General features: G+C 40.9%; 1 non-coding gene and 1 pseudogene across 1 annotated transcript; both read right to left on the reverse strand.

Moving 5' to 3' along the window:
* Positions 1-558: 558 nt before the first annotated feature.
* On the reverse strand, positions 559-1,512 carry LOC123951519 (annotated as a pseudogene).
* A 4,018-nt stretch (positions 1,513-5,530) lies between these two features.
* Positions 5,531-5,672, reverse strand: LOC123952355. The gene has a single exon (XR_006820610.1). It is a non-coding gene; the product is annotated as a U4 spliceosomal RNA (small nuclear RNA).
* Between the last annotated feature and the right edge of the window lie 7,487 nt (positions 5,673-13,159).

Raw genomic sequence — 13,159 nt, forward strand, 5'->3', positions numbered from 1 at the left:
AACTGGACATGCACCACACTTTTTTTTTTCACTATTTTTTCACCATGAAGAGGTTCCTGTCATTTTAATTAGGTTTGCCAAGAAAAGCAATAGCCTCAGCTAATCACTCTGCACTCCTCCTCCACCTAATCCCCATCTCCCTTCATATACACACAGCACAGGAACCCAAAGCCCCTCTGCCCCACAATCCTCTCCACTCTCATCATGCAGAGAAATGTTGCTAAACAGCCTCAGCCTCCTCCACACAGCATGAAACAAGATGAATAAAAATATCCTGAGGAAGGGTTTTGTTGTGCTATTACCTTAGGGTACAGTCAGAGGCAGAGATAGAGGCAAAGGCTGGGTGAGGTCTGGGCATCTCTGAGAGATCAGAATTGGCCTGAGGGGCACACAGCCATCATTTACCCAGAACGGCGGCTCCATCTAAGAGGACAGGGGCTAGGATGGGCTAGGCTGTATGTGTGAGGATAAGGACAGTGAAAAATCCATTCTCCTTCCCACCCCCCCAACCCTCCCTTTCTCCTGAGCAGAGAACAGAGTCACACTTCTCTTGAGGTTTCATCTGTGGTTCCTAGAAACTTGGGGCAGGCAGTGAGTGGGGCATATCCCCTGGTGGTGCCAGGGTGAAGCCAAGAGTGGCTTCTCTCCTCCTGTGAGCACCAGGGCCACAGGACTCAGGCAGTGATACAATCCCCTTGACCACACCACTCTCATCTACCACGACAAGTTGGTGGAGATCTGCTTCCACCAGCCTGCTGCTGCCTGCCGGTCTCCAGAGTCTCCCGCAGGTAGCACTTGAGAACACCCTCAAAGTAAGGGGATCGATGTTGCAGGACTTTGGTCACAGACATATCTAGGTTGTTGTAGGTCTCTTCTGCTGCCACATAGAGAACATCAATCTTGGAGCAGATCAAGGGCCACACGCCCTTTCTCATCTACCCCCGGTGGTGGTGTACCAAGATGCCGAGAGCCACGCGGACAGGGGTGGGGGTACGGACCACAGCAGTGTTGACATTACAGCCGCTCCCCAGATGGAGACGTGAAGTCTGCTTGGGGAACTCAGCAACGGGCCATCTGAGGGAATTGAGGAGGTGCCTGTGGGGTGAGGGCACACATGCCTGATTCCGGGTCAGTAACTGGCAGCCTGCAGCTCTTATTTTGAATTAATGAGGAGACAGCATCAAAGAAGCTGGCATTAGGAGAAACGCAGGCGAGTGGTCTGAGGGCATCCTGTCGGTACGGCCCTCTCCAAGTTTCTAGCTTGTGTTCTTCCAACTCATAGATCTGGACTGAGGCTGATTTATAGAAGTGATGCAGGATATGGGTGAACTCGGTGCTTGGCTTCTTACTATTCCACCAAGGGGCAGCCTGTACACCCTTAGTTACCAAAGCAAAGACAGCTTTCTTCACCTGCAGGGGAGCAGCAAATACAACCAAGCTGGAGCTCATCAGAATCAGGCTATCACAGCGGGGAGACTTCATGGAGGCACACACACTCTTGTTGGATCCTGGGGTCTCTGGAGGACATGACCGTCTCCAATTCAGGAGATGCTGGTGGGGTTCGCTCACTTTAGGAAGCTCTCGCACCACACTCTTTATTATACATCCCTGAGGTTTGGGGTAAGGCAAGAGTTGACAAGCTAGGGCCAAATCCAGCTGGCTGCCATTTTTTGTAAATAAAAGTCCACTGGGCCATAGCCACGCTCATGGGTCTGTGTATCGTCTGTGGCTGCTTCTGTGCCACAGTGGCAATGCTGAGTGGCTGTGACAGGGACTGTTGGGACCGCAAAGCCTAAAATATTTACTATCTTGCCAATTTTAGAGGTAAGAAGGGAAAGGCTTTTCTTATTTTTACAGGTGAAAGGAGAAAACGAGACTATGAAGAGGTGACAGAGGTGTTTCCTTTCTGGTGTACTTCTCTGTGTTACAGGAACTTTTCTCTAAGAATGTATAATTTTTTTTTAAGTTTTTCTATTGATTATTTTTATTAATATATAACATTTTAATTTAAAAATATTTTTAAAGATTGGACTCAAATGGTATTTCACCCAGGAAGGCTGCTGCTTCTCCTTGTTTGTTTGTTTGGCAGCAAAACATTTACTGAGCAATAGGAAAGTGATAGTACAAAGCTCCCGAGGAGGGAGGAGACCCGATGGGGTTGCCTCCATGAAGCTTTCTGCTATGGTCTGCTTCTCATATGTTTTCATGGAAGTGTTACACTTTTCTACATTAGTAGTTGTCATACTATCATATGATAACTATTATGCTATCATATCACAGCAATCACCATTTCCATATCTGTCTCCCAGACAAGCCCACGAACTTTATAATGACAGAGACACTGGGCTGAGTGCTTTTTTAGGACCTGACCTAGAACGCAATGATTTTACAGCATGTTAAGAGAAAGTATTTTTTTTTCCATTTTATTTATTTTTTCAGCGTAACAGTATTCATTGTTTTTGCACAACACCCAGTGCTCCATGCAATACGTGCCCTCCCTATTACCCACCACCTGTTCCCCCAACCTCCCACCCCTGACCCTTCAAAACCCTCAGGTTGTTTTTCAGAGTCCATAGTCTCTTATGGTTCGCCTCCCCTTCCAAATTTTTTTTTTAATAAACATATAATGTATTTTTATCCCCAGGGGTACAGGTCTGTGAATCGCCAGGTTTACACACTTCACAGCACTCACGATAGCACATACCCTCCCCAATGTCCATATCCCCCTCCCCCTCTCCCAATCCCACCTCCCCCCAGCAACCCCCAGTTTGTTTTGTGAGATTAAGAGTCACGTATGGTTTGTCTCCCTCCCAATCCCATCTTGTTTCATTTATTCTTCTCCTATCCCCCTAACCCCCTATGTTGCTTCTCCATGTCCTCATATCAGGGAGATCATATGATAGTTGTCTTTCTGCGATTGACTTATTTCACTAAGCATGATACCCTCTAGTTCCATCCACGTCGTCGCAAATGGCAAGATTTCATTTCTTTTGATGGCTGCATAGTATTCCATTGTGTATATATACCACATATTCTTTATCCATTCATCTGTTGATGGACATCTAGGTTCAAGAAAGTACTTCTTTATCTTCATAGTTTATAGAATATTTCATCATGATTATTTAATTGCCTTACTAATTTTACTCAAATGTTGCCTAACCAGAGAAGGCTTCCCTGAACATCCATAAAAAATAGCAGCTCATTACACTCTAACCACTTTATTCAATTAAATTATTTTTATAACGCATATAACTACTTGATGTAGTAATTGTTTATGGAGGGCTCTTCTCCCCCCCCACGTTCCTAGAATGTAGGCTTCCCATGGCTAAATACCTGGTATCTACAGTTCACTGCTCTATCCCATTGCCTAGAACACTGCCTAGAACATAAACTCATTAGAGTAGAGCTATCCCTATCCTCATTTTACAGATATTCCTTACAGATAGTAAGGAAATTAAGATGAAAGAAATTGGGTTTTGTTTTTAAGTAGAAAGGATTTTATTTGAATTACATGTAACGGTCTTCTTTTTCCTTGGAAAAAAAAGACTAAATTGCACATTTAAGATTTCCTATGTATATCATTTTTGAAGAAGATAATTTTTCAAACTGTGGCTCTTTTCTAAAAGAACATCCTTTTTCTTGGATTTAATGATCTATTATCTATTTTTAGTTGTTTATTATTTTTGTGGTTTTAAGCAAATTTTTTCAGCTTTATTAAGGTATAATTGACGAAACTGTGAGATACTGAAAACAGAAAGACATAATGGTATGTACCTGTATGTATACATTGTAAAAAGATGAATACACCCAGCATCTCACATATTTACCTGTTTTGAAGGAGTTTAAATTGATTGCTTAGAGCCACACTGATGGTAGTTGTTAGATCAAGGAGTAATAAATGAGGACAACAAGAAACGGGGAGGGGGATGGCCAAAGACAGAAATAAATTGTATTCTTTGACAATCAAATGTGTTGGGAAGAACATTTGGCTAAAAGGACAGAAAATGAAAACAGTTTATGTCACCATCGTAAGAGTAGTGATAATAGTACCAGCAACACTGTTATTTCACAGACTATAAATAGCTATTGTGTATAAGATGCTCATTTTATGTACCAAGAAAGAAAAATATTTCTAATTAAGTTATGATATGCCATTGATTAATATGTGCATACTAATTTCAGAGTTGCTCAAATGGAAAAAAGAATTGTGTCTAAGAATCAATGTAAGGAAGTTAACCATCCCCACCACCCCCTGTCCTACCAACAGTGACAATCATTTCTCAGGTGCCTGCTGGCTTTCGCAACTGCCGTTGGAGTTTACAGTCCTTATAACAATTTCTGCTTTAAAAAAAAAAAAGATTTATTTATTTATTTTAGAGAGAGTGAGAGAAAGCAGGGTTGGGGGGAGGCAGAGGAAGAGGGAAAGAGAGAATCTCAACCAAATTCCCTCTGACTGTTGAGCCGACATAGGGCTTGATCCCATGACCCGTGAGATCATGACCTGAGCCAAAATCAAGAGTCAATGCTTAACAGACTGAACCACCCAGGCACCCCAACAACTTCTGCTTTATAGAAGAGGAAACTAAGTCCTGTAGCAGTTAAGAAATTTTCTTAAGATCACAGCACTAATTTGGGATTTAGAGTCTATGACTGCCATGTCCTCGTGATGGAAATCCAGCAACAGGGCATTACCTTAGCAATATGTGTTTGCAACTAAAAAATTAGTTGCAGGAGCACCAGGGTGGCTCAGTCAGAGGAGTGTCTGACTTTTGATTTTTGCTCAGGTTATGATCTCAGGGTTTGCAATTGAGGCCCGTGTGGGCTCTGTGCTCAGTGTGGAGTCTGCTTGTCCCTCTCCCTCTGTTCACCTCCTTTTCTCTCTGTCTCAGATAAATAAATAAAATCTTTTTTTTTTTAATTTATTTATTTGACAGGCAGAGATTACATGCAGGCAGAGAGACAGGCAGAGAGAGAGGGAGAAGCAGGCTCCCTGCTGAGCAGAGAGCCCGATGTGGGGCTTGATCCCAGGACCTTGGGATCATGACCTGAGCCGAAGGCAGAGGCTTTAACCCACTGAGCCACCAAGGGCCCCCAATCCAAAGACTTTTAAGTGTATTTACAACATAACAGCACTACCTAATTTCAGTATATTTTTACCACCTGAAAGAAAAACATCCCATAACCATTAACAGTCACTCCCCATTTACCCACAAACTCCCCAGTTCTAGGCAGCCATTAATCTTTATTGGCTTGTTTCTGTGGATTTACTTCTTCTGTACATTACACATAAAAGGAATCAAACAATATTGGACTTTTGTACCTGGCTGCTTTCACTTAGCATGCTTTTCAAGACTCATCCATGTTATAACATTTATAGTACTTCATTCCTTTCAGTGGCTGAATATTAATCCATTGTATGGATTTACTACATTCTATTTGACCATTCATTCATCAGTTGATGGGCATTTGTATTGTGTTGATTTTTTGGCTATTATGAATAATGCTGCTATGAACATTTGTTTATGAGTTTTATGTGGACATATGTTCTCAATTCTTTTGGGTGTAGAGGTAGGCATGGAATTTCTGGTAACTCTAGGTTTAACTTTTTCAATTAGCAATAATCGCGCCTCGGATAAACCTCATTGATTACGATACTGCCACTGGGCAAAGCTTAGGTTTAACTTTTTGAAGAACTGCCAAAGTGTGTTCTATAATGACTACCATTTTATTCTCAACTGCAACACACGAGGGCTCTAATTTCCCCACATCATTACCAACATTTGTTATTGTTTGTCTTTTTTACTATAGCCATCCTAGTGGTTGTGAAGTAATTTCAGTGTGGTTCCATTAATTTTTTAAGTATCACTTTCTAAGACTGAAAACAAAGAGTGTGTGTGTGTGTGTGTGTGTGTGTGTGTGTGTGTGTGTATAATTGATCATCATGGCTGTGTTCTCTGAAAATCTGGCAAATGGTCTTTAAAGCCATAAGTGTACACATCCACCTCTCTGAAATTCCCAGGGCTTGACGGATATTAACAACACTCCAGTGTAGTCAGTTAGTAGGAAAATCATCATCTCCAAGAGATACGAGCTGAGAAAGGCTGCCAGACAAACATAAATCATCCTATTCGCAGTTCAGTGCTTTATTACCGGGTCCCTCTGCCCATGGATAAGGAATGGAAGAAATAAGAGATGCAGAAAAGACTCACCGAGTTGTAACCTCCATTAGAATATCTAAATTTAACACAGATCCTGCACCTACAATATGTCTTTTTATGATTTGTCCCATTCACTTTTAAAGCCAGGAAGGTGACAATAAAAAGGCTCTGTATCATGTAAAATGACATGTTTTATTTTTCATATTTGTTCCCCAAAGAGGTAGCACTGCGAAGAAATAGCATCTTGCTGAGAACCGAAGTACTTCCATCATTTATGAACTCTTCATGGTACTGGCAGAAAGGCAAATATTTCAGTTCTCAAAAATCAAGACACATTTACCTTTTAACACAGAGTCTTGTTATAAATTGTGTATGTACATGCAGAGAGAGACGCGTTTTATACCAGATACCTCAGCCATAAGAAATCATCATGTACTTCTGTTTGTCAACCAGAACAAGTCTGTAATGTTTATATAAGAAGGTCCTTTTTGATGAAACAACAGATAGAAGCAAAAGGACAACAAAATCTCAGCTCCCACAAAAACCCAAACCAGTTGACCCAAATATCCACATTCTAATCCTTCACAAGCTATTTCACAAGTTATCTCTTTGATACCTACTCTTGCAAAGAAAAGAGGAATTAAAATGAGGTAAGTTGTTAAACTGCAACACTTAAATGTATGTTTTATCGGAAAGGTATATTTTTCTTTTCCAAATCAATCTATTGTCATGCCCATATATTGAGTTGACGACTTGATACTTTTTTGAATACCCACTGTACTAATTCACTGTACACATACTCAGTATATGTACATATACTGAGTAGCTACTATGTGTAAGCATAAGGCAAGGCTATTCTTCTCTTGTTGGTCTAGCTAGCATGAGCAGTGAGAACTTTCTTGCTGTCTAGAATGTTCTGACAAGGTAACTGTATCTCTTCATCTTTCGTGAACTTTAAATCATTTTGCAAAGTCCACTTCATAGTGAGGAACACCCTATTTAAAATTGAAAACCCCCATCCCTCGCATATTCCAGCTTAAACCATTGTCCTACTGTCTTATTTTTTTTCAAAATACCTATTACCTTCTAATCTCACTTAATTTAGTGGTTCATTTTATTATTTGTTTTCCCCACTACAATATAAACTTTATGAGGGCAAAGATTTTTGTCTCCTTTCTTTCCCCCTCCCCATTATTTTATTTCCAGGATCTGAATAAGCCTTGGCACTTAGTGCTCAATAAATAGCTTGAATAAACAAATAAGTGACAATGGCCACTATTTACTGGGTAGTCATAGTTTTTGACTTCCGCACATGCATTTGTTAGCCCTTTCTTGACTTTGATTTTGACTCTGGATAACTCCTCATACTTTTTCATTTTTCCAGTTACTTTCTTGAGTTCTGTTTGGGAGCTCTTCTCTTCTCACTTTCTGTGCTGTCCTTTGTCATCTAAGGTACTCCCCTGCTTTCTCTGTGTTGATGAGGTTCAGCACAAACCCTCTCCACTTAATCCCGCACTCCACTGTTTATAGGTCCTCTCTACCTTGAGCTCCTCAAATATAATGTGTCCCAAGCAGAAACTGTCACCTCCCCCGTGCTGTGCACTAACAAGCTCCGTCTTCACTGATAACATCATTAATACTCAGTCTCCTACGCTAGCAATGTATGAATCCTCAGTTTCCATTTCTGGTGATCTGATGGGAATGTGACCTCTTCAACATCTTGGACCCCAATTTCTCCACATCCACACTGCCACTATTTTAGCCCAGACCCTTACTCACTCACTCCGAGGCAACTGCAACCTTCTCTAAAAGAGGAAATCTCAGGGACTTTCCACACCTTCAGCTACATTCAGAGAGAGAGGATTAGGCTCTTCCAGGGCAAATTACAGTAACTTGTAACTTGTACAGCAGTTGGGAGACAGAAGTTGTATCATTACACGATCCTATGATCCAAAAAAATCTAAACATACCACATGTGGGCTAGTCATTGATGGAGAGAGGCACAGTCATCTCTGAGATGACTGGTGAAAACGAGAAAAGCAACCCCTGCCTTGGGGATCTGGCCCAACAGCTGGGTCTCTGTGTGGTTAGTAGCTGACCTGGCAATCATAGCGAGGTCATGGTGTTCTCAGAATCTCCCAGAACTCTAAAATCTGATAGGGTCACTCTTTGTGATAAAGTGACACCAAAAAAACCACACACACACACACACACACAAGCCCCCCAAGAAACAAAAACAAATTTCACAATCTTATCTAAGCACAGATGAAAACAAGGTCATGGTATAAACCACAAAATGCCACCTGCCCCCTTTCCCAGTTCATACAAGTGACTGCTGTTCCTGTAAGATTTACAGCTTTAGCCTCATTCTAGCCTTCTCTTATCCTAGATATGACTTAAGATAACCAATCACAGAATTACTTCCACTTCCAGAAAGCATCCAATTCCTGCAAAGCTCTGCTTCCTTGAGCCCCACCCCCCAAATCACCTAACACCAGGTCAAAACCCATACAAAGTGCTCTCCAACACTGTCTTACTGAAATGGCTCTCAGATCCTCACAACGTGCTTTCTCCCTTCTTGCAAGGAACAACAGCCCCAGCTGGGCTAACTCTAGCTTTGTTCTTGGTAGACTCTGGCTGGCAGGGCCTAAACTCTAGTACTAGAATTCCACTCCATATTTGACTTATTTTACAGATGAGGAAACAAAGGCGCAGAGAGGCAGAGCTCCTTGCCCAAGCTCACAGCTAGTGAGTCACAGAGCTGGGATTCAGGCTGGGGTGGCCTGCCTCCATGTGCTGTTAGTCACTTTACTGTATTGAAATATAAATTGATGTTGAATCAGATATATCTTTGGATGTTGGGTTGAGGAATTTACACTTTATTCTCTACAAAATGGAGGAGTCATTAAACATTTAAAAAATTTGTGACATTAAAGAAAATATTAAGAAAAGCATCTCTTGGGGCGTCTGGGTGGCTCAGTGGGTTAAATCCTCTGCCTTTAGCTCAGGTCATGATCTCAGGGTCCTGGGATCGAGCCTGCATCGGGCTCTCTGCTCAGCAGGGAGCCTGCTTCCTCCTCTCTCTCTGCCTGCCTCTCTGCCTACTGAGATCTCTGTCTGTCAAATAAATAAATAAAATCTTTAAAAAAAAAAACCACATCTCCATCCTAATAAAATACTTGTTATTTAAAAAAAAAAATTAAACCAGTCAAGCCGTTTTTTTAAGTCAATATTAGAGGCTAATAAGATGGGTGACTCAAATGCAGGCTGTAATTCAAATGCTTGAGAACATTTGAATTATGCCATCTTGAGAAATCTAGTTCCAGAGTAAATATATGGTTAAAGAAAAGGTACCACTTGCTACTTTAGAATCCCATGGGTTATTGAAATAAATCCTTAAGACTCCAAGTAACATACACCTTTAAAGAACGTGTTCGAAAGAGGAAGCAACAGCTGGCTAACTTGGATGTTGGTGTGATGTTCTGGCTTTCTTCATTGGTATGAAAAATGTTTCCTGAGTGCTCACTATGTTCTGAGCATTTTTCTAGGTGTTGGAAACATTGGAATAAACCAAACACATGAATTCTCTCCTTGGTTGTTTGGATTTATATTCTAATTGGTCATGAAAGGCAATAAAAACAGATATAAAAAAGTCTGAGAAAAGAAAAATATCAGCAAGTTCCAAGTAATATGAAGAATGTTAAATTAGGGAAAGTCAGAGTGTGTCTCGGTAGTTCCTCTAGAATGGACGATATTAGTGAAGGCCCTTTCTCAGGAGGTGACCGTCGAGCAGAGATCTGGATATCAAGAAAGAGCCAGCTCCACATAGATCAGAGAGAGGGCATTCCGGGCAGAGTGACCACGCAGAACAAAATTTCTAAGAACTAGGAGGATGTCTGAGTTTGCTTGGGCTTCTGTAACAAACCACTATAGATTGAGTAGCTTAAATAACAAGTATTTATTTCTCATAGTTCTCGAGGATGAGAAGTCCAAGACCAAGGTGCCAGTGGATCTGGTCTACCGTCCCAGGCCGTTGGTTAAGTTGTCAACGCTGGAAGCCTGAGACATACAAAGACAGTACACAGTGAAGCCCCCTCCCCCAGGAGGATCAATATGAAGTTCTGTCTGAAGTCCATGGAACTATGTGCTAGTCATAAACTATGATTTTTTCATCATAGTTAAAGGTATGAATACCGAATGTATATTTTCTTTTCAATTAAAATTATTATGAATCACAGACCAGAAAAATTCCCCTTCTCAGTCTTAAATTTTGTACTTTCTCCAGGAGATGGACATTGATACTCTTGATTTCCACTTACAAGGCTAGCCTCTCACAGTGGTTTCCAAGTCTTTTCCAGCCTTGCTGATAACAATGAGTAAACAGGAAAATGGAATTTGAAGGCAATCAACTTATTTCTGGAGCCAACAGCCCTTATGTTTGTTCTACTTAAATCTCCATGTCCGCTTGACCAGAATGTACTACCTTGATACTCCTCCATGCAAAAGATTTGGATGCTGCCACGTACTCAGCAAACATACAAGAGTACCGAGTACTACCAACCATTTGTGGGAAAACTTCTATGTTCGACTTACTGACCAGTCAGAAGGGACTGACAGCAGTGCTTAAGTAATAATAGTGTACCAAATGTAAAGTTTGTTTCTCTTTGCCAGGTCTCTGTGTGTCTAGTGGTGGGTTCGCCACAGATAGGGTCTGGGATCTCCTTTATGAGGTCAAGCTCAGTCAAGTCCAGTTACTCTAGAAAAAGTGCACAATGAATCCCTTAGTGGAGAAACAAAAACAGCATAAATACCAGACTGAAACATTATTTTATCTAAGTATGCAGCTTCCTTGCAATTCACGTGGTAATACGTAGACATTTAGGCCTGATCATATAGAGATTGTGGGATGATCTTCTGAGAAGATGGGTCTTAATACTGTGGACACCCTGAAAAGAAGATCAATACCTTTGGACAAGGGTTTCTTAACCTGGTTGAGTATCAGATTCCCTGAGGGGTTTTAAAATCAAACAGTTAATTTAATAAATACATTGTGGCAGGTTGAGTTATGGCTCCCCAAAGACGCCCACTTCCTGAACTTTAAACATGTGATTATGTTACTTTAGGGACTTCATGGATGTGATTAAATTAAGGATCTTGTATTGTGATGCCACCAACTTTGGCTTTCTTTTTCAATATTCGTTTGGCTATTCGAGGTCTTTTCTGGTTCCATATAAATTTTAGGATTATTTGTTCCATTTCTTTGAAAAAAAAAATGGATGGTATTTTGATAGGGATTGCATTAAATGTGTAGATTGCTTTAGGTAGCATAGACATTTTCACAATATTTATTCTTCCAATCCAGGAGCATGGAACATTTTTCCATTTCTTTGTGTCTTCCTCAATTTCTTTCATGAGTACTTTATAATTTTCTGTGTATAGATTCTTAGCCTCTTTGGTTAGGTTTATTCCTGTGATGGGGAGGTTATCCTGACTTACCTGATGGACCCAATGTAATCACAAGGTCCTTATCAGAGTGAGGCAGGAATGTCAGAGTCAGAAAAGGAGAGGAGACTGAGGCAGAAGTCCCAGCGATAGGGGTCATGAGCTAAGGAATGTGGATAACTTCTAGAAGTTAGAAAAGGCAAGCAAATGGACTCTTCCTCGGACTTCCATCAAGAATATAGTCCTACCTACTCATTTAGACTTCTGACTTCTGAAATTCTAAGAGAATAAATTTGTTTTGCTTTATGTCATTAAATCTTTGAATTATTACAGAAGCACTAGAGAACTGATATACTTTATTAGATTCCATCTCACAAATCATAAAAGTAACAGGTGTGTGTCACCACAGTGATATAAAGAAACAAACGGGGAAAAAATACCCATCTTCTCCATTCCATATCCCCCCAAACCTCATTTCTTGCTCTTTAGTTAACTGGTTTTTAATTTTTTAACTGGTTTTTAATTTATAGCAGTTCAATATTAAGTATCAAGGCCTTTTAATTAGCTTACATTACCCTACTGCCATGTTCTTTCCCTGAAAATGGTGGATTGCACACATGGCCACAAATCACTCCCTTCTCTCTATCCCAGCCTGTTTGAAAAGTGATTTGTAGCAATTCCCATCAAGAGGTGGATTTAACTTCTGTACTAACTCTGGGCTTGGCCAGGTGACTTGGTTTGGCCAATGGGACAGCAGTAAGTAGAGCTCAAGCAGGAGCTATTGGGAATTGTGCTATTATGTGAACTAGGCCAAGCCAAGCCAACCCACCTGGGAAGAAATTCCCACCCAATTCACAAAGTCATGGCAAATAATAAGTGTGGACTGAAGCCACTAAGTTTCCAGATAATTTATTATAAAATAAAAAGTAACTGACCAATTAACTAAAGCTGTTAACACCTTTTCAGGTGCCAAAGGATTTTGATTTTTCTCTCTGGGTCTGAATTTCCAAATGGAATGATACACAGATAAAATCTACATCAAGCTGAGGCAGCCTATGGTTCAGTGTCAATAAGCAGTCCCATTCAAAGATACAATGGGAAAACAAACAGGCAAATAAGTAGGTAGGTAAAATGAAAAGCCACTAAAATATCTTCTGAAGGTTCCTGGGTGAACGCCAAAGGGGAATTACATTCATAATGCATTGCAAAACTTCTTAAAGTCTTTTGTGCCAGGTTTTTTTTTAAATCTTTTAAAAAGATTTATTTATTTTGAGAGAGAGAGAGAGCACAAGCAGTGGGAAGAGGAAGAGGCAGAGGGAGAAGCAGGCTCCTCCCTGAGCAGGGAGAACAATTTGGGGCTCCATCCCAGGACTGTGGGATCATGACCTGAGTGGAAGGCAGACACTTTCACTGACTGAGCCACCCAGGTCCCCCAACCCAGGTTTTTTTTCTTCTTAATATCTCCTGCGTGTGCCAGCTGCCTCCAAATCCAAAAGCTCCCTCTTCTCTCTTCTAAAGTCTTCAAAATGTTTCTCACACCACATGCAGCCCCTCACTGC

Source organism: Meles meles, chromosome 10 (assembly GCF_922984935.1).
Source record: "Meles meles chromosome 10, mMelMel3.1 paternal haplotype, whole genome shotgun sequence".
In the NCBI taxonomy this organism is placed as follows: Eukaryota; Metazoa; Chordata; class Mammalia; order Carnivora; family Mustelidae; genus Meles; species Meles meles.